The 26,064-nt window shown below is 43.7% G+C and overlaps 1 protein-coding gene across 1 annotated transcript in view; it reads left to right on the top strand.

Annotated features, from left to right (window-relative positions):
• SASH1 (SAM and SH3 domain containing 1) overlaps positions 1 to 26,064 on the top strand; it is a 285,981-nt gene that overhangs the window by 13,588 nt on the left and 246,329 nt on the right. The window lies entirely within an intron of this gene.

The raw sequence follows: 26,064 nt of genomic DNA, 5'->3' as shown, positions 1-26,064 counted from the left end.
ATGTGTCTGTTGGCTGTATGAATGTCTTCTTTTGAGAAGTGTCTGTTCATATCCTTTGCCTACTTTTTGATGGGGTTGTTTGTTTTTTTCTTGTAAATTTGATTGAATTCTTTATAGGTTCTGGATATTAGCCCTTTGTCAGATGAGTAGATTGCAAAAATTTTCTCCCATTCTGTAGGTTGCCTGTTCACTCTGATGGTAGTTTCTTTTGCTATACAGAAGCTCTTTAGTTTAATTAGATCCCATTTGTCAATTTTGGCTTTTGTTGCTGTTGCTTTTGGTGTTTTAGACATGAAGTCCTTACCCATGCCTATGTCCTGAATGGTACTGCCTAGGTTTTCTTCTAGGGTTTTTATGGTTTTAGGTCTAACATTTAAGTCTCTAATCCATCTTGAATTAATTTTCATATAAAGAGTAAGGAAAGGATCCAGTTTCAGCTTTCTACTTATGGCTAGCCAATTTTCCCAGCACCATTTATTAAATAGGGAATCCTTTCTCCATTTCTTGTTTTTCTCAGGTTTGTCAAAGATCAGATGGCTGTAGATGTGTGGTATTATTTCTGAGGGCTCTGTTCTGTTCCATTGATCTATATCTCTGTTTTGGTACCAGTACCATGTTGTTTTGGTTACTGTAGCCTTGTAGTATAGTTTGAAGTCAGATAGCGTGATGCCTCCAGCTTTGTTCTTTTAGCTTAGGATTGTCTTGGCAATGCGGGGTCTTTTTTGGTTCCATATGAACTTTAAAGCAGTTTTTTCCAATTCTGTGAAGAAAGTCATTGGTAGCTTAATGGGGATGGCATTGAATCTATAAATTACCTTGGGCAGTATGGCCATTTTCACAATATTGATTATTCCTATCCATGAGCATGGTATGTTCTTCCATTTGTTGTGTCTTCTTTTATTTCACTGAGCAGTGGTTTGTAGTTCTCCTTGAAGAGGTCCTTTACATCCCCTGTAAGTTGGATTCCTAGATATTTTATTCTCTTTGAAGCTGTTGTGAATGGAAGTTCATTCATGATTTGGCTCTCTGTTTGTCTGTTACTGGTGTATAAGAATGGTTGTGATTTTTGCACATTGATTTTGTATCCTGAGACTTTGCTGAAGTTGCTTATCAGCTTAAGGAGATTTTGGGCTGAGACGATGGGGTTTCTAAATATACAATCATGTCATCTGCAAACAGGGACAATTTGACTTCTTCTTTTCCTAACTGAATACCCTTGATTTCTTTCTCTTGCCTTATTGCCCTAGCCAGAACTTTCAACACTATGTTGAATAGGAGTGGTGAGAGAGGGCATCCCTGTCTTGTGCCAGTTTTCAAAGGGAATGCTTCCAGTTTTTGCCCATTCAGTATGATACTGGCTGTGGGTTTGTCATAAATAGCTCTTATTATTTTGAGATACGTTCCACCAATACCGAATTTATTGAGCGTTTTTAGCATGAAGGGCTGTTGAATTTTGTCAAAAGCCTTTTCTGCATCTATTGAGATAATCATATGGTTTTTGTCTTTGGTTCTGTTTATATGCTGGATTACATTTATTGATTTGCATATGTTGAACCAGCCTTGCATCCCAGGTATGAAGCCCACTTGATCATGGTGGATAAGCTTTTTGATGTGCTCTTGGATTCAGTTTGCCAGTATTTTATTGAGGATTTTTGCATCGATGTTCATCAGGGATGTTGATCTAAAATTCTCTTTTTTTGTTGTATCTCTGTCTGGCTTTGGTATCAGGATGATGTTGGCCTCATAAAATGAGTTAGGGAGGATTTCCTCTTTTCCTATTGATTGGAGTAGTTTCAGAAGGAATGGTACCAACTCCTCCTTGTACCTCTGGTAGAATTTGGCTGTGAATCCATCTGGTCCTGGACTTTTTGTGGTTGGTAGGCTATTAATTATTGCCTCAATTTCAGAGTCTGCTATTGGTCTATTCAGGGATTCAACTTCTTCCTGGTTTAGTCTTGGGAGAGTGTAAGTGTCCAGGAAATTATCCATTTCTTCTAGGTTTTCTAGTTTATTTGCATAGAGGTGTTTATAGTATTCTCTGATGGTAGTTTGTATTTCTGTGGGGTCAGTGGTGATATCCCCTTTCTCATTTTTATTGCGTCTATTTGATTCTTCTCTCTTTTCTTCTTGGACTTTTAATGTTATTTCAACATTTTCAAATTTAAATGCTATAATGAACGTATGGCAAATAAATCTTTGTCCTCATTTCAGATAATTTTCTCCCAATAGAAGTCCCAGTAGAAATGGCACTCCTCAGCCAAAAGGTATGAACATTTTTAAGGCCAAATAAATCTTTTTAAAGGCAGATTTTGAAAATTTTGTTTAACATTTAATACTTTTTCAAACAAAATGAACAAACCAACAAGTACGTGCCCATTACCCATTATCTGGCTTAAGATAACATCTTACCTCCACAGCTAACACCACTCCGGACCTCTCCCACATCCACGCCCCGTCTCTCAACTCCAAAGGCAACCATTATTCTGCATTTGTGTTCTTTGGATTATTTAAAGGAGCAGAAGTTCAAGGATATATAGTCTTCCTGTTAGAGAATAAGAGAGAACAACAGAAAGGGAGGGAGGCTTCCGATAGAAATGTTGAGCCCCATAGAAAGACTCTGGTTTGAGGTAGGGCTGCCTGCCCTGGAGTCCAACCTCCAATACTTGCTTGTTTCCCTGGAAAAGAGGTCCTGTTTGTATCCCTGGAAAAGAGGTCCTATCTCCTTGCTATGGTTGTGGTGTGGGTTAACCAAGATAAGCATCTAGCATCCTCCAAGGATAGAACATTACTTTACAGAGTGGCCTCTGGCTATTGGGTGCCCAGGGAATGCCACTTTCTAGGAGAGTAGCTAGAGAACACTTTACAGGTTTTATCCAGTATTGATGCTGCCCTTGCTATTTTTCCCAAAGCAGTGACAGGCTGTTTTGTTTTTTCTCCTCTCTCTCTTTTCCACAATTTTCCTTAGGTTCTAAAACAGACATTGATCAGATCTTTGAGTAGGGTTTCTTACAGGTAATTCCTGTAGAAGATGTTTCTCCCCTTTCTTTACTTTTCAAGTGAAAAGTGTAATGCTCTGAGCATATATCAGTCCTGCAACCCTGGATTCATTTCACTATGTTCTCACCAAATAAGAAGGGAAGTGCCAACAGTTTTCAATGCAAACACATAATTAAGGTAGTAAGATGTCTGAATTATAGATTTGGTGATCTACAATGAGCAGGTGCCTCAGATTCTTTCTGTATTACTGAAGTCTCTGGTTGCTTGCATGGGTTGGAAATTAAAGGAATTATAAACATTAAAGATTGAAGTTTAGTTCTATAAGGAACTTTAGCGATAATTTAGTAATAGTCAATGGATGTTAACTTTCTTTTATTAGGAGCGTCTCTAAAATTATGATTCTCCTCTAAAGAATGTACCTTTCTCTAAAAAGTGCTCACATGCACATCCACATAAAATTTTTAAAAACATCAAGCGATTTGAGACTTCCCTGAAGTTGATTCATGGATCCTCCACTAAGAGTCCTGTATTAGATCATGCCACTGCACTCCAACCTGGGCAACACGGAAGACTTTGTCTCAAAAAAAATAAAATCAAATAATTTTTAAAAGAATTCCATTAGCTGGGCGTGGTGGCATATTCCTGTAGTCCCAGCTACTTGGGCAGTGGAGGCAGGAGAATCACTTGAACCTGGGAGGCGGAGGTTGCAGTGAGCCAAGATGGTGCCACTGCATTCCAGCCTGGGTGACAGAGCTTGACTCCATCAAAAAAAAAAAAAAATCTGTATTAGTTTGCCTAGGGCTGCCATAACAGAGAATCACAAACTGGGGTGACGGAGTGGGGAGCTTAAACAACAGAAATTAGTTTTTTCACTGTCCCAGAGGCTTGAAGTTGGAGATCCAAGTGTCAGAGATGAAGGTGTCCACAGGATTGGTGTCTCTGGAGGCCTCTCTCCTTGGCTTGAGGCTTGCTGTCTTCTTCCAGTGTCTTCCCATAGCCGTCTCTGTATGTGTCTGTGTCCTAACCCCCTCTTCTAGAAGGACACCAATCATACTGGATTAGAGCCCACCCTAGTGACTCATTTTAACTTAATTACCTCTTTTAAAACTCTGTCTCCAATTACAGTCATATTCTGAGGTCCTGGGGAGTAGGGTTGCAGCATATAAATTTGGGGGGATGGGACACAAATCAGCCCATAACAAATCCCTAAGCTACTTAGGGAACTGCAACCCAGAGCGGTCCAGAGACTCAACCATGCACTCACATGAGTGTTTAGCAGCAGAGGCAGAACCACAGCCTGGAGGTCCCATCACCCAGGCTTCCATACCACCCTGCACCCTCTCCATGCACTTTGTCAGACCACAGTGTACTGCTCCAGGAGCCTATGGGTGGAGTCCGAAGGGTCAGATTTGAGAGATGAGACGTGAGTGGAGGTGCTGTTCTTGCCCCAGGTCTCTGATGACCTCAGGAGGAGACTTCAGCTCCAGAATGCTCTCCTTCCTCCAGATGCTTGGGCAATACCCAGGACAATACCCCAAGAAGTCAGTTCCTAATGATGGCTTCTTGAGGATCAGTGGGACAATTATTGGGTGCTGATGTGAGCCAATGTGCAATGTGCTCTTTCCTCTACTATCAGAATTCAGTGTCCTCTGGGCCAATAGTCCCTACGCCTTGGAAAATTAAGGATTTTAGTAACAAATATTTAGAATCTGTCAGCATGTTAACATTCAGTGTTCTTCAGTCTTGGTGTCCAGTGGCCCCTGCTCTCTCTCCTTCGAGGTGTGTGTCACATCTTTTACAGGATCCTTTGAGGATGGCCACACCCCCTGCCACCATGGCCACAGTCTGTCTCCCCAGTAACATCCATCAGAGATAGCAACTTGCTGCTATTGAGCTGCTGCCTCAATTCTGCATTAAATCTATTCTAATGCTCCTTTGAACGTCTGTATTTAAGAGTATTTTATTTTGGGTCTGAGCAGATTGTTACTTCACACTTCACTTTCTGCTCTGTGTATGTGTGTGTACATGCCTGTAATCTGTGTGTGTGTGTGTGTGTGTGTGTGTGTGTGTGTGTGGTATTCCTCTGTTGTTTGCAACACCTCCCAGTTGGGGATCGTTTGTAAATTTAGTTAATGAGCATTTAACACATTCCCTTTGATGAAGCTGTTAAATCTGAGTGCACACTGGCATCCTCCCAGACATCTCCCGTCTCCCAAGCCATTTGTGCTTCCCTCTTCTTAGCTGCTTAGTGATGGTTTCTAGTTTGTTGGCACAGTATGGAACTAACCTTTAGTCCTCTCTGGAAAAAGTAGGGCTTGAGTTTTGTAAGAAATGCTTACATCTGTATTCAAAGCAAGTCCACTTTTCTGGTGGGCTTTCATTCTCACCAAACAAAATAAACTGCAGACAGAAAAGACGTTTCATCATCGCCCTAACTGGCCGTGCATGTGGCAGTGGGACATAAGCTGTAGCTGTCGGCTTTTGCAAGAACAAGCACCAAGCTCAAAACCCGCAGGCCCCAGCTGTCAGAGAGTTTCCTTGGATTTAATTATATCTTGATCTCTGAAGAGGGAGTGTATGTCAAGTGTGCTTTTCAATCACTTAGAGAAATCAGAGTAAATGACAGAGCAGCCCTGGGATTCGCCCGTGCGATGAGCCCTCATTACCGTCTCCTACAGTAGAGGCATCACGGGAATCAGCCCAACCCTGTGACAGTGGCAGAAACACAGGCTGTCTCCAAAGATGTAGATTTGAAAAGAAACAGCCCCCAGATGTCTGCAAAAATCAATGATCTAAAATTCAATATAATTTAAAATGCAGAAATAAACCAAAGGAAGGGGTTGAACTATCTATGCATCTGTACATGAACCAGGAAGCCATCTCTCAACATAAACAATCCTGCCACTGCTTTACTTCTTATCTACCACATGTATGGTCCTTGCTTGCTATTCCTGACTTCAAGAATATGTGACTTCTATCATTTCCTACACGTCAGCAACACCACGCCATCACTAGAGCCATCACAGACACACACGGAATACACACGTGTGTGTGTACACAAACACACACACACACACTTTCCAGCCTGAGGCCACTCTAAGATCAGAAAAATGTCCTGATAGTAATTAGATTGACACTTCCAACCTGGTTCTCAGCAGCTAGCCCCAGTGTCTGTGTTTCTAAATGTGAACACCGCATGTCACCCAAATTATTGACATCAAACCCTCGTTACCAGACAAGACTAGCCAGAGAGATTTCACCTCCTACCCTTTAGGTTACTAGAGAGGCAGTAAAGTGGAGACAGCTGAATCCCACACGGTGCACAATTTAGGGCATGCCTGTGCCCTTTTTCCTTTCTTTTTTTTTTTTTTTTTTTTTTTTTTTTACGGAGTTTCGCTTTTGTTGCCCAGGCTGGAGTGCGATGGCATGATCTTGGCTCACCACAACCCCTGCCTCCCAGGTTCAAGCAATTCTCCTGCCTCAGCCTCCTGAGTAGCTGGGATCCCTTTTTCTTTTTTACTGTGCAAAACAAAACAAAACAAAGCGCTAAAACACAACATCAGTTTCAAGGGATTGTTTGTTTTCATTCCCAGCCCAGGTCACCTCACAATCCATAACTGAGAAGCATTTTATACTTTGAGTTGATGGAAGGCAAGAAAAGAGAAGGGAGGGATGGCCAGTGTTGACTCAGGGCAGGGAGAATGGCACACTTGCTGCCAACACCCCACTGGTCCCTTCCTGTGGAAAGGTGTGAGCCTACCTAACTTCAAATGCCTCACAATCTCCAGCCTACAGCCTCTAACCTCATTTTTGTCACTACTTTCCTTTCCTGTTGACTTTGGGGTAAAAGGCAGTGAAGTGGTCAGAGGAAGGGTCTGCCCCTCAGGCATCTCTGGTGGATTTGTCTGGTCAGGGAACAACAGAGATCTTCACGGTAACCAATGCCTCTGCCACGGAAAAGTAAGTTGGAGCTGGCTTTTAGGCAAAGGTTTCTTTTTAAGCCTGATTAACCTTAGAGACATAGACAATTGTTACTGATAAGGCTGTTGGACTTAGAGAATATCTGAAACACAGGAATCTAAAAAGAAGTGCAGTGAGCTTTGTGTGTTGTGGAACAGGGGAAGGGGACGCGGTCCCCTTTGATAAATAACCAGAGAGCGATTGCATTTATACCCTGACAACATACACATGTTGTATAGCCACTGTGAACACAAATGACAGCCATGAGTTCTGTGAGGAAAATTTTTTTTGTTTTTTTGTTTTTGTTTTTGTTTTTGTTTTGAGACAGAGTCTCACTCTGTTGCCCAGGCTAGAGTGCCGTGGCACAATCTCAGCTCACTGCAACCTCTGCCTCCCAGGTTCAAACGATACTCCTGCCTCAGCCTCCTGAGTAGCTGGGATTACAGGCATGCGCCATCACGCCCGGTTAATTTTTTTATTTCTGGTAGAGACCGGGTTTCACGATGTTGGCCAAGCTGGTCTCAAACTCCTGACCTCAGTTGATCTGCCCACCTCGGCCTCATAAAGTGCTGGGATTACAGGTGTGAGCCACTGTGCCTGGCCTTCCGTGAGGGAAATCTCAGTGTTAATTACATATTTAGTTCTTATCAGTGATTACAACCAACACCCTTTAGCCTTACATGTTTGATTCCCAAATATATGAGGAAAAATTCTCTTTTCTCTCCTGGTTGAGAACTAGGAATTAATAAAAAGGTTCTTGGCTGGGCACGGTGGCTCACGCCTGTAATCCCAGTATTATGGGAGGCTGAGGTGGGAGGATCACAAGGTCAGGAGATCGAGACCGTCCTGACTAACACGGTGAAACCCCATCTCTATTAAAAATACAAAAAATTAGCCGGGCATGGTGGCGATCAACTGTAGTCCCAGCTACTCGGGAGGCTGAGGCAGGAGAATGGCATGAACCCAGGAGGCAGAGTTTGCAGTGAGCCAAGATCGCGCCACTGCACTCCAGCCTGGGCAACAGAGAAAGATCCTGTCTCAAAAAAAAAAATGAAAAGGTCCTTAGAAATTTCATTATGTTTTATGAAAGAGATAAAAGGCATATTTTCTTTATGCCTGCCTTCTTCCACGTCATCTTTTTTTGTTTGTTTTTTGTTTTTTTTTTTTTGAGAAGATATTGCTTTGTTGCCCAGCCTGGAGTGCAGTAGTGCAAATCATGGCTCACTGCAGCCTCAACTGCCCCTGCTCAAGTGATCCTCCTGCCTCAGCCTCCAGAGTAGCTGGGACTATAGACACGTGCCCCCGTGCCTGGCTACTTGTTTTGTTTTTTAGAGACAGGGTTTCACCATTTGCCTGGCTGGTCCTGAATTCCTGGGATCCACCAATCCTCCCTCCTCAGCCTCTCAAAGCACTGGAATTACAGGCGTGAGCCACCTTACCTAACTTACTTTATTCTTCGCATTATTTCATCTCACACTGTTTCCAACGTTTTCCTTTCTACCTGTGATATCCAAGCCAAATGAACCAGAAATAACCACAATATCACTATTTTAATAAGGTGCAATGTGATTAGGAATTTTTGTGGTGCTGATTCTCTTTATTGGTGTTTTTAGAATATTGGTTGATCCATGTCCATGTCCTTTTGAATATTTTTCATATTGAAGAGTGAATATCATAAAGAGTACATTGTGACTACCGGTTGCTTTTTGATGCTCACATTACCGGCCCTCATTGGAAAATCTTCAGAGTACCTTGAAATTAGTGGTCCAACCCATGTGGTCAGGTCTGGGAGCCAGGAGGCCATGAGTATCAGCCTCCCCAGCACACTTGCATTCCCTGACAGGCAGCTCAGGTGCTGTCACACTGAGGCGAGCACAATGTGACATGTCTCGGTGTGTCCTCGATATTGGATAAACCCGAATTTCTGCAACTTAAGAGCCATGAAATAATATCATTGCTTGGACGGTTTCCGTCACTTTTTTGGAATAAAGTTCAAGATAGTTTAATTCCTATTTAGCAAAACACAGATTACATCACAAAAGAGAAAAATGTTTAACTTTATTAAGAAATGCCAAGGCTCTTGATATGGCTGAGAGCCAATGGATTTCTCCTATGGTATATTTTATCTTGAATTCTTCTTGCTCACTTCAATTAGGGGAAGAAAAAAAAAAAACTTCTGCTGAAACTATTGGAAAAGAGGTGCTTCACTGTATAATTTCTAAGATGATTGATTTAAGCCCAGAGCTGCTGATGGCCATCTCCCCGCCATACAAAAAATGATGCCTAAGATAAAATCAGCACAGAGAAAAGCAGGGCTTAGGTAAAGAGAGACACAGATCCCCAGTGACCGTCCAAGCACCTGGCCCCACTCCTGATACTTCAGTGATGGGAACCAATCAATTCCCCACAAGGACTGGGTGCAATGGCTCACACCTATAATCCCAGCACTGTGGGAGTCTGAGGCGGGTGGATCACCTGAGGTCAGGAGTTATAGGGCAACCTGGCCAACATGGTAAAACCCCATCTCTACTAAAAATAAGAAAAATTAGCCAGGTATGGTGGCAGGTGCCTATAATCCCAGCTACTCAGGAGGCTGAGGCAGCAGAATCACTTGAACCTAGGGATCGGAGGTTGCAGTGAGCCCAGATCACGCCATTGCACTCCAGCCTGGGCAACAAGAGCGAAACTCAGAAAGGGTGAAAGAGAGGAAGAGAGAGAGAGAGAAAGAGAGAGAGAGAGAGGAAAGAAGGGAGGGAGGGAGGGAAGGAAGGAAGGAAGGAAGGAAGGAAGGAAGGAAGGAAGGAAGGAAGGAAGGAAGGAAGGAAAGGAGGGAGGGAGGGAGTGACTCCCAATATGACTAGGGTCACTTGCTAAAAGAGATCCCACACTCACCAGCGCAACATAGGCCCAAGCCTTTCCTTCTCCATCCCACAGTTGCATTTCATCCTTTTTAATGGAACCTCAGCACAGTTCCCATCCAGAATGTGAGAGCCCAGAAATCAATCCCTTCAGGCCTTCAGCATCCAGGACATCTAAGGAGAGGGAAAAGCACAGGTTCAGCAGCTGCTCAAGGACCACTTTAGGGTGTGAGTTTGGGGTTGGAAGGTGCAAATACAATGGACAGAATACAAGACACGGCTATGCTAGACTGGGGACTGGGAGAAAGAGGGGATAAGGAAATTCTAACTGTTGAGGGAATGGGTGGAGGAGCCTTGTGCCAGTCAGCATGTACAATGATGATGACATATGTAGTCAGAAGACACCGTCCACAATGGTACCCACTGTAGATCTTAGAAACTAAACATGATCAGAGGAAACCTCACGATTTGACTGTGTAAAGTCATACCAATTATATTTATGATGACTGCTTCCCATTTATGCCTAATTACCGTGCAACATGATAATGATTATGTACTTTGTTAAGTGTGTGTCAGATGAATTTAATTTCTTAGATTTTATTTAATGGCATCTGTAAACACAACACATGTGTGCCCTGGCTTCCCACTTCGTTCATAATACATATGAATTGGCCATTTACCTACAACTTTTTAAAAAGTTTATAATGGCAAAGCGCTTGTACTTAGGGAGATGAGGGGCCACAGACTGATAAATAAGGGGCATTGTTCCTACAGTTTGTTTTATCCGCAGGGAGGCATCACCATCATATCTTAGGCAATTTTTTTGAGACAAAGTAGAGTCTCGCTCTGTCGCCCAGGCTGGTGTGCAGTGGCACGATCTCAGCTCACTGCAACCTCCGCCTCCTAGGTTCAAGCGATTCTTCTTCCTCAGCCTCCTGAGTAGCTGGGACTACAGGGGCATGCCACCATGCTCAGCTAATTTTTGTATTTTTAGTAGAGATGGGGTTTCACCATATTGGCCAGGCTGGTCTTGAACTCCTGACCTCGTTATCCGCCCGCCCCAGCCTCCCAAAGTGCTGGGATTAGAGGCGTGAGCCACTGCACCCGGCCATATTGGGCAATTAGGACATGGCAAAAATCAGGCAGTTGATTATTTGCTCATTCTTGCTTCAGACAAAATCCATTAAAAAGGAATATCAAACTTTGAAATGATAAAGGTTTGAGGTGACAGATATGCTAATTGCCCTGATTTGATCATTACACATAGTAAGCAGATATTGAAATATCACATGTACCCCATAAGTATATTCAATTATTATGTGTCAATTTAAAATTTTTAAAAGAATAGCTTTTAAAAAGTGTGGGATGGCCAGGCACAGTGGCGCATGCCTGTAATCCCAGCCCTTTGAGATGCCAAGGTCAGCAGATCACTTGAGGTCAGGAGTTCAAGACCAGCCTGACCAACATGGCGAAACTCTGTCTCTACAAAAAATATTTTAAAAATTAGCTGGACCTGGTGACATAACGCCTGTAGTCCCAGCAGCTTGGGAGACTGAGGTGGGTGGATCATTTGAGCCTGGGAGGAGGTCAATGCTGCATTGAGTTGTGATCACACTACTGCACTCTAGCCTGGGTGACGGAGTATCAAAAAACAAATAAACAAACAACAGCAACAACAAAACAAAAACAGTGTATTTATGACTCAGGGACTTTTTTAAAACAAGAAATGCTCTTTTAAGTCAAATGAAAACCAAAAATAAAAAATCAGAATAAGAAAGCCATAGCTTGGGGTATAAGGTATTTATTGTCATTGTTATTCTTGTTGTTGCTGGTTTCCCAGCGGGTACTGGGGATAAGGTTAAAGAAGAAGAACCCAGAAATCCAGACTTGGCAAAGAAGAAGGAAGAGCTTACAGCCAAGAAAAATAGATACTAGTACTTAAAAGCATTTGGTTATTTTAAGGTCCTCCTGGGAAAGAGTGGCTAGCATCTTTAACACTGGTAGCAAAATCAGGCAAAGGAATTCAGGAAAAAAACGCCTGAATATGGAACAGAAAGGAACTAACTTTGTCAAATGTACTTAAGGAAGTGTTTTTCAGGGTTACTTGAGATTAGAAAGTAGACAGAGTTGTCGTCTGTGATGATCTTTTCATAGAATGATGCAGCTGGGAGAAATAGTTTAGTGTTATTTCCTGCCTTAGGAAGCTATATAACTAAACCATCCCATTTTGACGGTCATCCAATTCATTTTTTTAAGCATTTAAACCACCATCTGCCCTGAGCTCTGAGCTTGCCTGCAATCCAGGTGGGCAGAAGGTGACACATTTGCCTAGGGGCTCCTGACAATCCTGGGCCCTCCCTGCTTTCTCCTGGGATATGGACTAATGGAGCCTTCCACAGAAATGGGGTTGTTTTTGGGATATGGCTATTATTACAGATATTAGCAACACTCTGCCTTCAGTCTCTTCTACGCGCTTATAGAAATGCACTGGCCTGTGGGGCTCTACACCTCAAAAAATAGCCTTGAGAAGGCTCTGCCCTAGGAAGAGGGGTGTAAAGGGCATGTTACTCAAACACGGACTTTCATGGGGACTCAGATGCTCCACACGTGGCTAGAGCCAGAGCTATACCTTGGCAACTCAGTTCCCCGCTCCAGCAAACTAGCATCAGGGCAGGACAAGGGAAGTGGCATGTGAATTCCATTGATCATAGGTTCAATGCCAGACTTTAAAAGGTCTATGTGAATCAGGGCCGGGCACGGTGGCTCACGCCTATAATCCCAGTACTTTGAGAGGCCGAGGTGGGCAGATCACCTGAGGTCAGGAGTTTGAGACCAACCTGGCCAACATGACGAAACCCTGTCTCTACAAAATTAGCCAGGCGTGGTGGCATGTCCCTGTAATCCCAGCTACTCAGGAGGCTGAGGCAGGAGAATCACTTGAACCCAGGAGTTGGAGGTTGCAATGAGCCGAGATCACACCACTGCACTCCAGCCTGGGCAACAGAGTGATACTCCATCTCAAAAAAAAAAAAAAAAAAAAAAAAAAAAAAAAGGTCTATGTGAATCAACAGCAGCCCAGAAAGGTGTATAAGATCTACCATGATCTGTAATAATCTTAAAGGCCTCATTTCACCTGGATATAGTGGCCACAGAGCAACCTGCACGCCCTAAATGATCCAAACCATGTAGGTGCTCAGTGGTGCTGGGAATGCTCCTCTAGATGTCCTCAGGACCAGAGCACTCCACACTAGCGCTGAGCAAAGATGTTGCCCTTTTTCTCCTCAGGCCTGGCTCCTCGCATGCAGCCAGGAATCAGCAGCCAGTGAAACATCTCCAATTGGTTTGCAGTTCTGTCAGATACATGCCTAATGCGAGGAGGTGTCCTTGAACTATTTGCTTATTCTTCCCTCCTGAATGGAAGTGGAGTGATTGCATCCCACAGGTTTCGGAGATGGCACTGGATTGGTGCCACTTGCTTGGCCCTGGACACTGGGCAACACTGTGTGTGGAGGCTTTCCACCTGCCTTCTTGACAGCTGTACTTTCCCAGGCAGCATGGGCAGAGCTGGAGCCAGAGACTCAGCTAGTCTGCAGTGGGAGCGGGAGGGGAATTGGAGAAATCTTGTTTATGCCACTGATGCCAGGATCTAAATTTTCTACAACCCACACGCCAGCGCCCTTTAAGCCTGCTCAAGAGGTGCTGTGAGTTGGAATCCTAGGAGAAGCCATTAGCGAGAGCTTTCCCCAAGGGACAACAGTATTCCAGATTCTGTCTAGGATGCTGTTATAGTCCTTACCTTAGAATAACTATGCCAGCTGTCCCGGGAGGAGGAAAAGCAAAGGTTCTAGTCTCTCACTGGAACTTAGGAAATATTTCTTATTCAAATACACCCTTTGAGCATTAACATTTCTCAAGGGAGGAAGAGAAATCTGAGAAATAGTCATTGGCCCAATTTGGATGGCTGAATTGTTTTGTGAAAAAGCCTGTGAATTGCAATTGAGACCTTGGCGTGGATCTGGGGAGGCAAAGGGAATCTATTCTCTAAAAAGCACCATGTGACTGTGTCTGCCACACCTGGGCTGGCCCCGCCACCCACAGATGCTCAAGTAGCACTGGTCATTTTCACATCTCTAAAGTAGTATGCTTGGATTTTGCACAAAAAAAAAAATCGATTCCATGGCCACAAGTGGCTTTGCAGATGTGTTACTGGCCACAAAAGAAGGCAGACAAGAATTCAAATAAGGCTGCACAGCCAAGAAACTGTCACAGGATCAGCGGTTGAAATGGAGACCAGTGGCAGAATCCAGGAACGGTTGAGAACACAGACTTCAGGGTCAGAGTGGTACAAATCCTGGACCCTTTCCTTACTAGCTTTGAGACTCTGAACAAACGACTGAACCTCTCAGTAGGGATGGATGATATAGATCCTTTCTCACCAGAATGAAGTCCAAATAGCAATGATAGTAATAGGCCCTTTCTCACCAGGAGGTAGGAAGATTAAGGAGCAACTGGTGAAACACTTGCTTAGCACCCTGCCTAGAACATAACTAAGTACATGATACATAGTTGCTACTGTTCTATTTATTATTTTTCCTACACAGAAAAGCCTGTGTGAGGCCTGGAATTGCTAATGCCCCACATTTTAAATAACACCTGATAAATGGCAGTGTGGGATTGTGACCCTCAGCCTGTGGATCAGATCCCAAGGTCTTAATCATAAGGAGAAAGGAGAGGGGAGCAAAAATGTCTTAAAATTTTGAGTTGCCCTTATATCTTATTGGATGGAAAAAAGAACTTGGAAAAAGTGCTGAGTTTCTTTCTAAAGGGGTTCAACGGCTCAGTAGGGTATTCTAGTTTGCACTCCCTGTGCTCTATATTGACATCTGCCTTTTCCAAAGAATGGGAGTTAAAAACCACTGGCACAGCCATTTCGTGAAAATGCACAGAATTGAATCTAGTTCCCACTTTTGAAATAGGCAAAGAAAAATTAATGGATGCCTAGTAAGTCTTTTGTACTAGTAAGACTTATTCAGCTGGGCACGGTGGCTCACACCTGTAATCCTAGCACTTTGGGAGGCCGAGGCGGGTGGATCACGAGGTCAGGAGATCGAGACCATCCTGGCTAACATGGTGAAACCCTGTCTCTACTAAAAATACAAAAAATTAGTCAGGCATGGTAGCGGGCGCCTGTAGTCCTGCCTACTTGGGAGGCTGAGGCAAGAGAATGGCGTGAACCCAGGAGGCAGAGCTTGCAGTGAGCCGAGATCACGCCACTGCACTCCAGCCTGGGCAACAGAGCAAGACTCCATCTCAGAAAAAAAAAAAAAAAAAAGACTTATTTTCTTTCTCTCTCTCTGTCTCTCTCTCTCTCTGTCTCTCTCACTCACACACACACACACCCATACACACACCTGTCTAATACAATGTCCTCATTTTATAGATGAGTAAACTGAGGCCCTGATAATGAAGCAAATGAGTACCGGCATTCCTGGCTACCCACTTTTAGGTGGTTTAAATGTAGCTTTGGGGGAAAAATAACCCTAGTCTAGTTGGGTGGGCAGGCTCATTACAGAGGCATTTTCAACACTTAGAGAAAGGAGTTCTCTGTTTGCACACACACGTGCATACTTTATCTCTCTCTCTTCCAATTTTTGCTTTGTCCCCAAAATTCTGCTACTCTCCTTCAGAGAAGGAGCTGAAGTAAACAAATCAACAATCAAGGCATTTTCTGAACAGAATGGATGCATTATTCTTTGGGTGAGCAGAATCCAGATTCTGATTTCTGTTCTTAACTCAGCTTCTTCTCCCTTGGAGAGAGGGAGTAATGGAGAAAAACAGAAACAAGTGATATTACTAATAAGAACTCTTCCAGCTCTCTTTTGATTACTGATCAACCGGGTGACAATCCGACAGGGCAGAGAGTTATCTCGGCAGCCTGTGATACATTCAGTTTAAACTGACGGCGGCGTATGGCAGCACAGCTCCAGCAGAAATGCACTGTCCCCTGTCTGAGGAAGTGCAGTTGGGCTGAAGAACAGTGCAGAATTGTTCCTGCCATGCCTCTCTCCTTCAGACCCCAGCACAAAGAAGGGCTGTGTGTTGACAGGATCCAGCACTTCACCTGGTGGGTGGGGACAACCGCTGTATTGCCCACACCTTGCGCCTTAGTGAAATTGTTAATTTTCAATATTCTGACAGTCTGTATTCTATCCTTTGCGCTGGTCCAATAGAGAGTTAGCATTTTCCAAACAATGAAGCAAAGTTACATATTATTCTAATACCACTTCTTATATGTATTGACTTTTATTACGCCTTTTGTTAGTTACCATCAAAACCTGTTGGAAATCATTGTTACTTTAAAGGAGGGAATACTTGTTAAAAAGTAAATTTCTATGGGATATTTGTGGTTTTTGGTTTTTGTTGTTTTTGTTGTTGTTGTTGTTATTGTTTTGAGACAGAGTTTTACTCTGTCACCCAGGTTGCAGTGCAATGGCGCTATCTCAGCTCACTGCAACCTCCACCTCCCAGGTTCAAGCGATTCTCTTGCCTCAGTCTCCCAAGCAGCTGGGATTACAGGAGCATGCCACCACACCCAGCTAATTTTTGTATTTTTAGTAGAGACGGGGTTTCACGGTGTTGGCCAGGCTGGTCTCAAACTCCTGACCTCAAGTGATTCACCTGCCTCAACCTCCCAAAGTGCTGGGATTACAGGCATGAGCCACCGCACCAGGCCCTTGTGTATTATTATTAAGTATATATTTTATTTTTTATATTTAAAGTAGTAGCACTTAGCAGTTACTATGTTCCTGGAGATAATTACAACAATATCTCATGTAACTTTATGGGATTCATTGTATTCATAGCCCCATTTTATAGATGAGAAAACTGAGGCTCAATAGGATTGAATGATTGACCCAAGGACACTTGGCTCTAAATGCTGCTGTGTCAGACTCAAAAGGCAGCATGCTGGGACCTGCAGTCTCCCTAAACTTGTTTATCTAGAGTGTTACACATATGTGGGCACATGTTCAAAATCCCTTTGGTGTGGCAGTTTGGAGAAAGGGGTCAAGGACAAGGGTTTCTCCTCCTAGAGCATTTAATGAGAAGGAGCTGGCATGGAGGATACACAAGTCCGATGTAGTTTACTACTCTGCCCTGACTGTTGCTCCTTGTTTAAAGGATTTGGGGAATTTAGCAAAATATCGAAAGCACACATTTTCATGCTTTGAAAGCAAAGGCCAAGAGACAAAGGGCTGCAGCTGTGGATGCTTCACCTCGGCATGGGGTTAACCTAAGGAAAGAAAGGGCTTCGGGGGAGAGAATCTCTTTACTGTTGCATTCTTAAAATTTCTAGTATTTCCATATGGACAGGGCTGCTGCTCTTCCAGGAGTGGGAAGAAAACTTCTGGAAGAGCACCCTGAAGAGAGTCTGTCATGTGAACTATGGTTCATTCAGCACAGAGAGTAGGACTCTGGGCATGGTGCACGCTGTCGCGGGGAACAGCCGACCTTCCAGAGCTACAAAGGAGAGGCCTGTGGAGAGGCTCGCACCAGGGCCATCACTGGGGAAGTCATTTTCCTCTTTCGTTTGTTTATTTTCCTGAAGGAAGAGGATGGTAAAATAGCTTAGACTAAAGACATTGTGTATAAAGACAGTGACAGGTTTATGTATTAAGCAACCTTTATTTGACTGTGGCAACACTTTAAGATGAGAACAATGATACTAACTTTGAAGCTAGGTAGGATTGTAAGAAAAATACATAGGACATCTAGTTAAATTTGGATTTTATGTAAATAATGAATATTTTTAACATACATACATCCTATGCAATATTTGGGATATATATGTATACTAAAAAATTATTGGCAGGGTGCGGTGGCTCACGCCTGTAGCACTTTGGGAAGCCAAGACGGGTGGATTGCCTGAGCTCAGGAGTTCGAGACCAGCCTGGCAACACGATGAAACACCCTCTCGGCCGGGCGCGGTGGCTCAAGCCTGTAATCCCAGCACTTTGGGAGGCCGAGACGGGCGGATCACAAGGTCAGGAGATCGAGACCATCCTGGCTAACACGGTGAAACCCCGTCTCTACTAAAAAATACAAAAAACTAGCCGGGCGCAGTGGCGGGCGCCTGTAGTCCCAGCTACTCGGAGGCTGAGGCAGGAGAATGGCGTGAACCCGGGAGGCGGAGCTTGCAGTGAGCTGAGATCCGGCCACTGCACTCCAGCCTGGGCGGCAGAGCGAGACTCCGTCTCAAAAAAAAAAAAAAAAAAAAAAAAATAGAAACACCCTCTCCACTAAAATACAAAAGAAATTAGCCCAGTGTAACAGCGTGCGCCTGTGGTCCCAGCTACTCAGGAGGCTGAGGCAGGAGAATTGCTTGAACCTGGGAGGCAGAGGTTGCAGTAAGCCGAGATCGTGCCACTGCACTCCAGCCTGGGTGACAGAGCGAGACTCCATCTCTTAAAAAAAATATATTAATATTTTATCTGGTGGACCCTATCGAAGCATTGATGTTAACAAAATACCACCACTCTTGGTAAAAATTAGTACATGGCTGTAATTTGCAAGTTTTAAGGGAAATAGCATTCATTAAAATAGAATAGAATGAATTATTGATTTGCAACTAATTTTATTATAATTTTTTTTTTTTTTTTTGAGATGGAGTCTAGCTCTATTACCCAGGCTGGAGTCCAGTGGTGTGATCTTGGCTCACTGCAACCTCTACCTCCTGGGTTCAAGCAATTCTCCTGCCTCAGCATCCCTAGTAGCTGGAATTACAGGCACCCACCATTATGCCCAGCTAATTTTTGTATTTTTTTTTCTCAGTGGAGACGGGGTGTCACCATGTTGGCCAGGCTGGTCTTGAACTCCTGACCTTGGGTGATCTGCCCACCACAGTCTCCCAAAGTTCTGGGATTATAGGCATGAGCTACTGTGCCTGGCCTTATTATAATTCATCGCATGGCAATTTCTCACTTTAATTTGGTACAGTAGCTCACACCCGTAATACCAGCACTTTGGGAGGCTGAGGCAGGAGGATTGCTTGAGCCTAGGAGTTGGAGACCAGCCTGGGCAACATGGCGAGACCCTATCTCTACAAAAAAATGTTTTTTAAAAATTAGTGTGGCCTGACATGGTAGCATGCATCTGTGGTCCCAGCTACTCAGGAGTCTAAGGTGGGAGGATCACTTGAGCCTGGGAGGTAGAGGCTACAGTGAGCTATGATCATGCCACTGCATTCCAGCCTGAACAGAGCCAGAGGGATGAAAGAGGAGAGGAGGGGAGAGGAGGGGAGGGGAGAGGGAGAGAAAGAACGAGGAAGGAGGGAAGGAAGGAAGGAAGGAAGGAAGGAAGGAAGGAAGGAAGGAAGGAAGGAAGGAAGGAAGGAAGGAAGGAAGGAGAGAAGAGAAGAAAGAAAGAGAAGAGAAGAAAGAAAAGAAAGAAGGGAGGGAAGGAGGGAGTTAAGGGAAGGGAAGAAAGGAAGGAAGAAAGGAAGGAAGGAAGGGAAAGGACAGAAAGACTCATTTTAAATGAGTCTGTAAGTTTGTTAGCAGAGAGCCATTAGGTTATGTTTTCTCTTGAGTTAAAATATCATTAAGTAATTCACAAATAAAAGCATGCAGACAGTTTTGCAAGCATTTAAAAATACTTTAAACTTCGTATAAATGTTTCTGAGTTAAAGGAGGGAATTCATTCAATAAATACCTACTGAGTACTCACTCTATGCCCAGCACTGTTGAAGGTGTTTGGGAAACAGCGGGAACAAAATGAACTTCTCTGTCCTGTTAGGCCTTATATTATAGAGAAAGGTGAAGTTTAAACTATAGCCAGTTGCAGGAGATGTAATAAAATAGGGGAGGGGACACTCTAACATTACAAAGATTTTTTTTTTGTAATTATTTTAGAGAATTTTTTTTTTTTTTTTTTTTAGCATTTATTGGTGCTACAAGAATTAGATATCCTGATATCATTAAAAGCCTTTCATCGGTGTGGTGGCTCACACCTGTAGTCCCAGCACTTTGGGAGGCTGAGGTGGGTGGATCACTTGTGGTCAGGAGTTTGAGACCAGCCTGGCCAACATGGTGAAACCCCATCTCTACTAAAAAATATAAAAATTAGCCGGGCATGGTGGCGTATGCCTGTAATCCCAGCTACTTGGGAGGCTGAGGAAGGAAAATGTCTTGAACTGGGAGGTGGTGGTTGCGGTGAGCCAAGATCACACCACTGCAATCCAGCCTGCAAGATAGGAGTGAGACTCCTTCTCAAAAAAAAAAAAAAAAAAAAGGCCTTTCTGGGTTCTCTGGGGTTTTATGGCTGAAAATGATACAAACGTAAGAAGCCTTTGAGTATCAGGTCAACCTGTATTAGGAGGGCCTGAGAAGCAAACATTAATTCAGGATGCTATCTTGGGTCAAAAGGTCTCAACTTTTAAATCAGAATAAATTTACAGGGTGCCTGTGAGCACTAGCCACCCCCATCCTGCCCCACCAACAAATAATTTGGTGGAGATTTTTAGGAGCAGATAATGTTGTCAAGATGTTAGGGAGGAAAGAAACCTTCAATGCCTAGGGCCTGTTTCCACTGATGCCTGGGTATCAGTTTAGCAACACACTGCAGCTCCTATTCTACACTTGAGAGGCAGTAAATTGCTTTTGGGTAGAAATGAATTAACTCTTTTCTATGACTACATTACCATAACATGCTGTCAGAAGTGATTTAGTAAACTGAATATGGAAGGCTAAAAACCTGAGTATAGTACCAAGAAATAAATTGATTAATGTGTCCTTTCATTAGTATGATCAGATTCACAAGATGATTTTATGCTAATACTAATTTTCATAGCCTCTATTGTCCGCCTTGGTAATCTCAGGGTTGGAAGGATGTTAAAGGTTATCGACTCTGACCTTCCTGTGCCCATCAGATGCTCTTTCCCCTCCATAATATCCTCACCAGGTGGTCCAATCTTTTTAGGTGCACTAGAATAAGCTTTAGGGGCCTGGTCAAACAAACAAACAACAACTTTACCTCTCAGAAATAAGATATGGGTTTTTTTTTGTTTTTGTTTTTTGTTTGAGATGGGGTCTTGCTGTGTCACCCAGGCTGGAGTGTGGTAGCGAGCTCACTGCAGCCTCTGCCTCCCGGGTTCCAGTGATTCTCTCACCTCAGCCTCCCCAGTAGTTGGGATGACAGGCACGAGTAATCCTGGCTAACTTTTTATAATTTTATATTTATATTTTTACGGGCTAATTTTTTGTATTTTTAGTAGAGATGGGTTTTCACCACGTTGGCTGGGCTGGTCTCAAACTCCTGACCTCAGGTGATCTGCCACATTGGCAGGGCTAGTCTCGAACTCCTGACCTCAGGTGATTCCCCCCCCCACCGCTCGGCCTCCCAAAATGCTGGGATTGCAAATGTGAGCCACTGCACCCAGCCAGAATTAAGACACTCTGTTCCTTTCTTTTTTTTTTTTTTTGTTTTTGTTTTTGTTTTTTTTTGAGACAGAGTCTCGCTTAGTCGCCCAGGCTGGAGTGCAGTGGCGCGATCTCGGCTCACTGCAAGCTCCGCCTCCCGGGTTCACGCCATTCTCCTGCCTCAGCCTCCCGAGTAGCTGGGACTACAGGCGCCCGCCGCCTCACCCGGCTAATTTTTTGCATTTTTAGTAGAGACGGGGTTTCACCGGGTTAGCCAGGATGGTCTCGATCTCCTGACCTCGTGATCCACCCGCCTTGGCCTCCCAAAGTGCTGGGATTACAGACGTGAGCCACCGCGCCCGGCCACTCTGTTCCTTTCATTTAGATCAAGGAAGCAACATGAAGGCACAGTTTCAAAAACCCTACAGCACTGTGAAAAAGAATTCCCTATTTCTTTTACCATAGAGAAGAAAAGGACTGGTAATTGCCGTTCTATATCTTTGTTTTTGTTTGTTTTTTGGGTTTGTTGTTGTTGTTGTTGTTGTTGAGACAGAGTCTTGCTCTGTCATCCAGGCTGGAGTGCAGTGGCACAATCTCAGCTCACTGAAACCTCCCCCTCGGCCGGGCGCGGTGGCTCATGCCTGTAATCCTAGCACTTTGGGAGGCCAAGGCCAGTGGATCACCTGCAGTCGGGAGTTCCAGACCAGCCTGACCAACATGGAGAAACCCCGTCTCTACTAAAAATACAAAATTACCTGGGCGTGGTAGTGCATGCCTGTAATCCAAGCTACTCAGGAGGCAGAGGCAGGAGAATCACTTGAACCTGGGAGGCGGAGGTTGCAGTGAGCTGAGATCATGCTATTGCACTCCAGTCTGGGCAACAAGAGTGAAACTCCATCTCAAAAAAAAAAAAACTCCACCTCCTGGGTTCAAGCAATTCTCCTGCCTCAGCTTCCCAAGTAGCTGGGATTACAGATACCCACCACCATGTCTGGCTAATTTTTGTATTTTTGGTAGAGACAGGGTTTCGCTATGTTGGCCTGGCTGGTCTCGAACTCCTGACCTCAGGTGATTCACCTGCCTCGGCCTCCCAAAGTGCTGGGATTACAGGCGTGAGCCCCTGTGCCCAACCTGGGGTTTTTTCTTTTCTTTTCTTTTCTTTTCTTTTTTCTTTTGTGGGGGACAGGATCTTGCTCTGTGGCCCAGGCTGGAGTGCAGTGTTGTGATCATGGCTCGCTACACCCTCAATCTCCCGGGCTGAAGCATTCTTTTCACCTCCCTCCCCCAAGTAGCAGGGACTACAGAAACACACCACCCCACCTGGGTGATTTTTTTTTTTTTTTTTTTTTTTTTGCATTTTTTGTAGAGATGGGGTCTTGCTATGTTGCCATGTTGCCCAGGCTGAACTCGTGGGCTCAAGAAATCCTCCCACCTCGGCCTCCCAAAGTGCTAAGATTACAGGCATGAGCCACCGCGCCCGACCTGTAGTTCTATATTAAAAACAACTGACATTCACTAAATGATCATTATGTACCAAACACTGTGCTAAATAATTTTCATGTTATTTCTTATTTGATCAAAAAATTCATAATTTACAAGACGCTTAAGAAGCTGGTAATATTATGACCTTGGTTAATAGAGACTAAGTGAGAGGTGGAGAAGGTAAGTAATTGCCTACCATTTTAACATTAGAAGGGAACTTTGGAATCCAAAACCACTCTTCTGATTTTCTAGGATTTGCCATGATACTTGTGTTAAAGAGTTAGAACTGAAAATTTTAAATCTCTGCTGTTTCTGTTACTTCATGCTGCTTTATTCTCAAACTCACATAAAATATCTCCATGCTGCAGAAATTATACACACATACACATACACACACACACACAGAAATCATATATATAGGGTACATTAGATGTGTGTGTGTATAGTGTGTGTGTGTATATATATATATAAAATTTCTGTGTTTATCTATTTCTGTGTGTATGTATATATATACACACGGTATGTATACACACACACATATATGCACATACACACACACATATATATATACACACACACACAGAGGGAAAGAAAGAGATGATGGCAACGGTTCTTCTTCCAATTCAACAATGGATAAGGTGAGGGAGATGAGAATGTGTTTGATTCCAGGCACCTCTGTACTTCAAAATTTGTTTATTTGTTTGTTTGTTTATTTTTGAGGCAGAGTTTTGTTCTTGTTGCCCAAGCTGGAGTGCAATGGCACGATCTCAGCTCACTGCAACCTCTGCCTCCCAGATTCAAGCGATTCTCCTGCCTCAGCCTCCCGAATAGCTGGGATTACAGGTACACACCACTGTGCCAGGCTAATTTTGTATTTTTAGTAGAAATGGGGTTTCGCCATGTTGGTCAGGCTAGTCTCAAACTCCTGACCTCAGGTGATCCACCCACCTCAACCTCCCAAAGTGCTACAATTACAGGTATAAGCTACCACGCCCGGCCTAAAATTGATTTTCAAATAACCCAACAGCAGCCAAGTACATATTCATCTCAAGCACAAATGGAACATTCTTGAGGATAGACCATACGCTAAGCTATAAAATAAGACTCAAGATAAAGGAATCAAAATCATAGAGTATGCTAACTATAATAGAATTAAATTAGAAATCAATAACAGAAGGAAATTTGAGAAATTCACAAATATGTAAAACTTACTCCTAGACTAGGTGCAGTGGCTCACGCCTATAATCCCAGCACTTTTGGAGGCTGAGGCAGGCAGATCACTTGAGGTCAGGAGTTCGAGACCAGCCTGGCCAATATGGTGAAACCCCATCTCTACTAAAAATACAAAAATTAGCTGGGTGGTAGCGAGCACCCATAATTCCAGCTACTCGAGAGGCTGAGGCAGGAGAATACCTTGAACTCGGGAGGTGGAGGTTCCAGTGAGCCAAGATTATGCCACTGCACTCCAACCTGGGTGACAGAGCAAGACTCTGTCTCAACAAAATACAAACAAACAAAAAACAAAACAAAACAAAAATAACTCCTAAATAATCAGTGGATCAGAGAAGAAATAACAAGGAAAATTAGAAAATGCTTTAAGATGGAAAAATGCAGTACACCAAAACTTATAAGATGCAGCTAAAACAATGCTCAGAGGGCAATGTATGGCTATAAATGCCTATATTTAAAAGGAAGAAAGATCTCAAATTAATAACCAAATCGGCGGCCGGGCGTGGTGGCTCATGCCTGTAATTCCAACACTTTGGGAGGCTGAGGTGGGTGGATCACGAGGTCAGGAGTTCAAGACCAACCTGGCCAAGATGGTGAAACCCTGTCTCTACTAAAAATACAAAAAAATTAGCTGGGCATGGTAGTGGGCGCCTATAATCCTAGCTACTCGGGAGGCTGAGGCAGAGAATTGCTTGAACCCGGGAGGCAGAGGTTGCAGTGAGCCGAGATCACGCCACTGCTCTCCAGCATGGGCGACAGAGTGAGACTCCATCTCAAAAAAACAAAACAAAACAAAACAAAAAAAACAAAAAAAAGAAAAACAAATCTTCCGCCTTAAAAAAAGAGAAGAAAAAGAACTTTTTTAAAAACCTAGCATTAAAATTTTACAACTTCTAGAAAAGCTTAATAAAATAACTTCTACATTCTGGCCAGGTGCCGTGGCTCACACCTGTAATCCCAACACTTTGGGAGGCCAAGGCAGGCAGATCACTTGAGGTCAGGAGTTCGAGACCAGCCTGGCCAACATGGTAAAATCCCGTCTCTACTAAAAATACAAAAATTAGCTGGACATGGTGATGGCGGGTGCCTGTAATCCCAGCCACTTGGGAGACTGAGGCACCAGAATCGCTTGAACCTGGGAGGTGGTGGTGGCAGTGAGCCGAGATTGTGCCACTGCGCTCTAGCCTGGGCAATAAAGTGAGACTCAGTCTCAAATAAATAAATAAATAAATAAATAAATAAATAACTTCTACATTCTATACTACTCAGTTCCTGAATACACATTTCTTTAGAATGTATTCAGCAGTTTATCCCCTATTTATACACTTTTTGGTCATTGTTCCAGAGTTTCTTTCTCATTAACATTCCTGAGCTGAGGCTTATTTCCTCAAGTTCTTTGCCTCTTTTATCTACTGCTGCATGGGTTCCTGAGGAAAGTTAAAGGTTCTATTTGTTCCCGAGTTTACAATCAGAAGCTCACCAAAGCTCTTGCTCTGTGGAAACCTTGAAACTGATCTCCTGGCTAGGCATGGTGGCTCACACCTGTAATCCCAGCACTTTGGGATGCCGAGGCGGGTGGATCACAAGGTCAGGAGTTCGAGACCACCCTGGCCAAGAGACCAGCCTGGTCGATATGGTGAAACCCCATCTCTACCAAAAATACAAAAATTAGCCAGGCATGGTGGTATGTGCCTGTAATCCCAGCTACTCGAGAGGCTGAGGCAGGAGAATTGCTTGAACCCAGGAAGCAGAGATTGCAGTGAGCTGAAAATCGTGCCATTGCACTCCAGCCTGGGCGACAGAACGAGACTCTGACTCAAAAAAAAAAAAGCAAGAAAGAAAAGAAAAGAGAAAAGAAATCTCTCTTTCAGTCAGGATCCAGCATAAAACAGCTGGCAGACCCAATGAGTTTGACAAGAGTCAAATAAGGGCACTATTTAACAGAGCTGTGGGCAGGATTAAAGAACAGCCAAAGACGGTGATGCACTAGAAACTAGCAACATCCGAAAGCTTTTCCTATGCTTAAGTCTGAAGGGGAAATTCGAGGAAACACTTGTTAAATCAGGTACTAGAACGTTTATGTTTTAGAATAACTCAGGGAGTACAATGGGAATGTCCATGGC

This window comes from Theropithecus gelada, chromosome 4 (genome assembly GCF_003255815.1).
Source record: "Theropithecus gelada isolate Dixy chromosome 4, Tgel_1.0, whole genome shotgun sequence".
NCBI classification, from domain to species: domain Eukaryota; kingdom Metazoa; phylum Chordata; class Mammalia; order Primates; family Cercopithecidae; genus Theropithecus; species Theropithecus gelada.
This window is presented reverse-complemented; position numbering and strand designations above follow the sequence as displayed.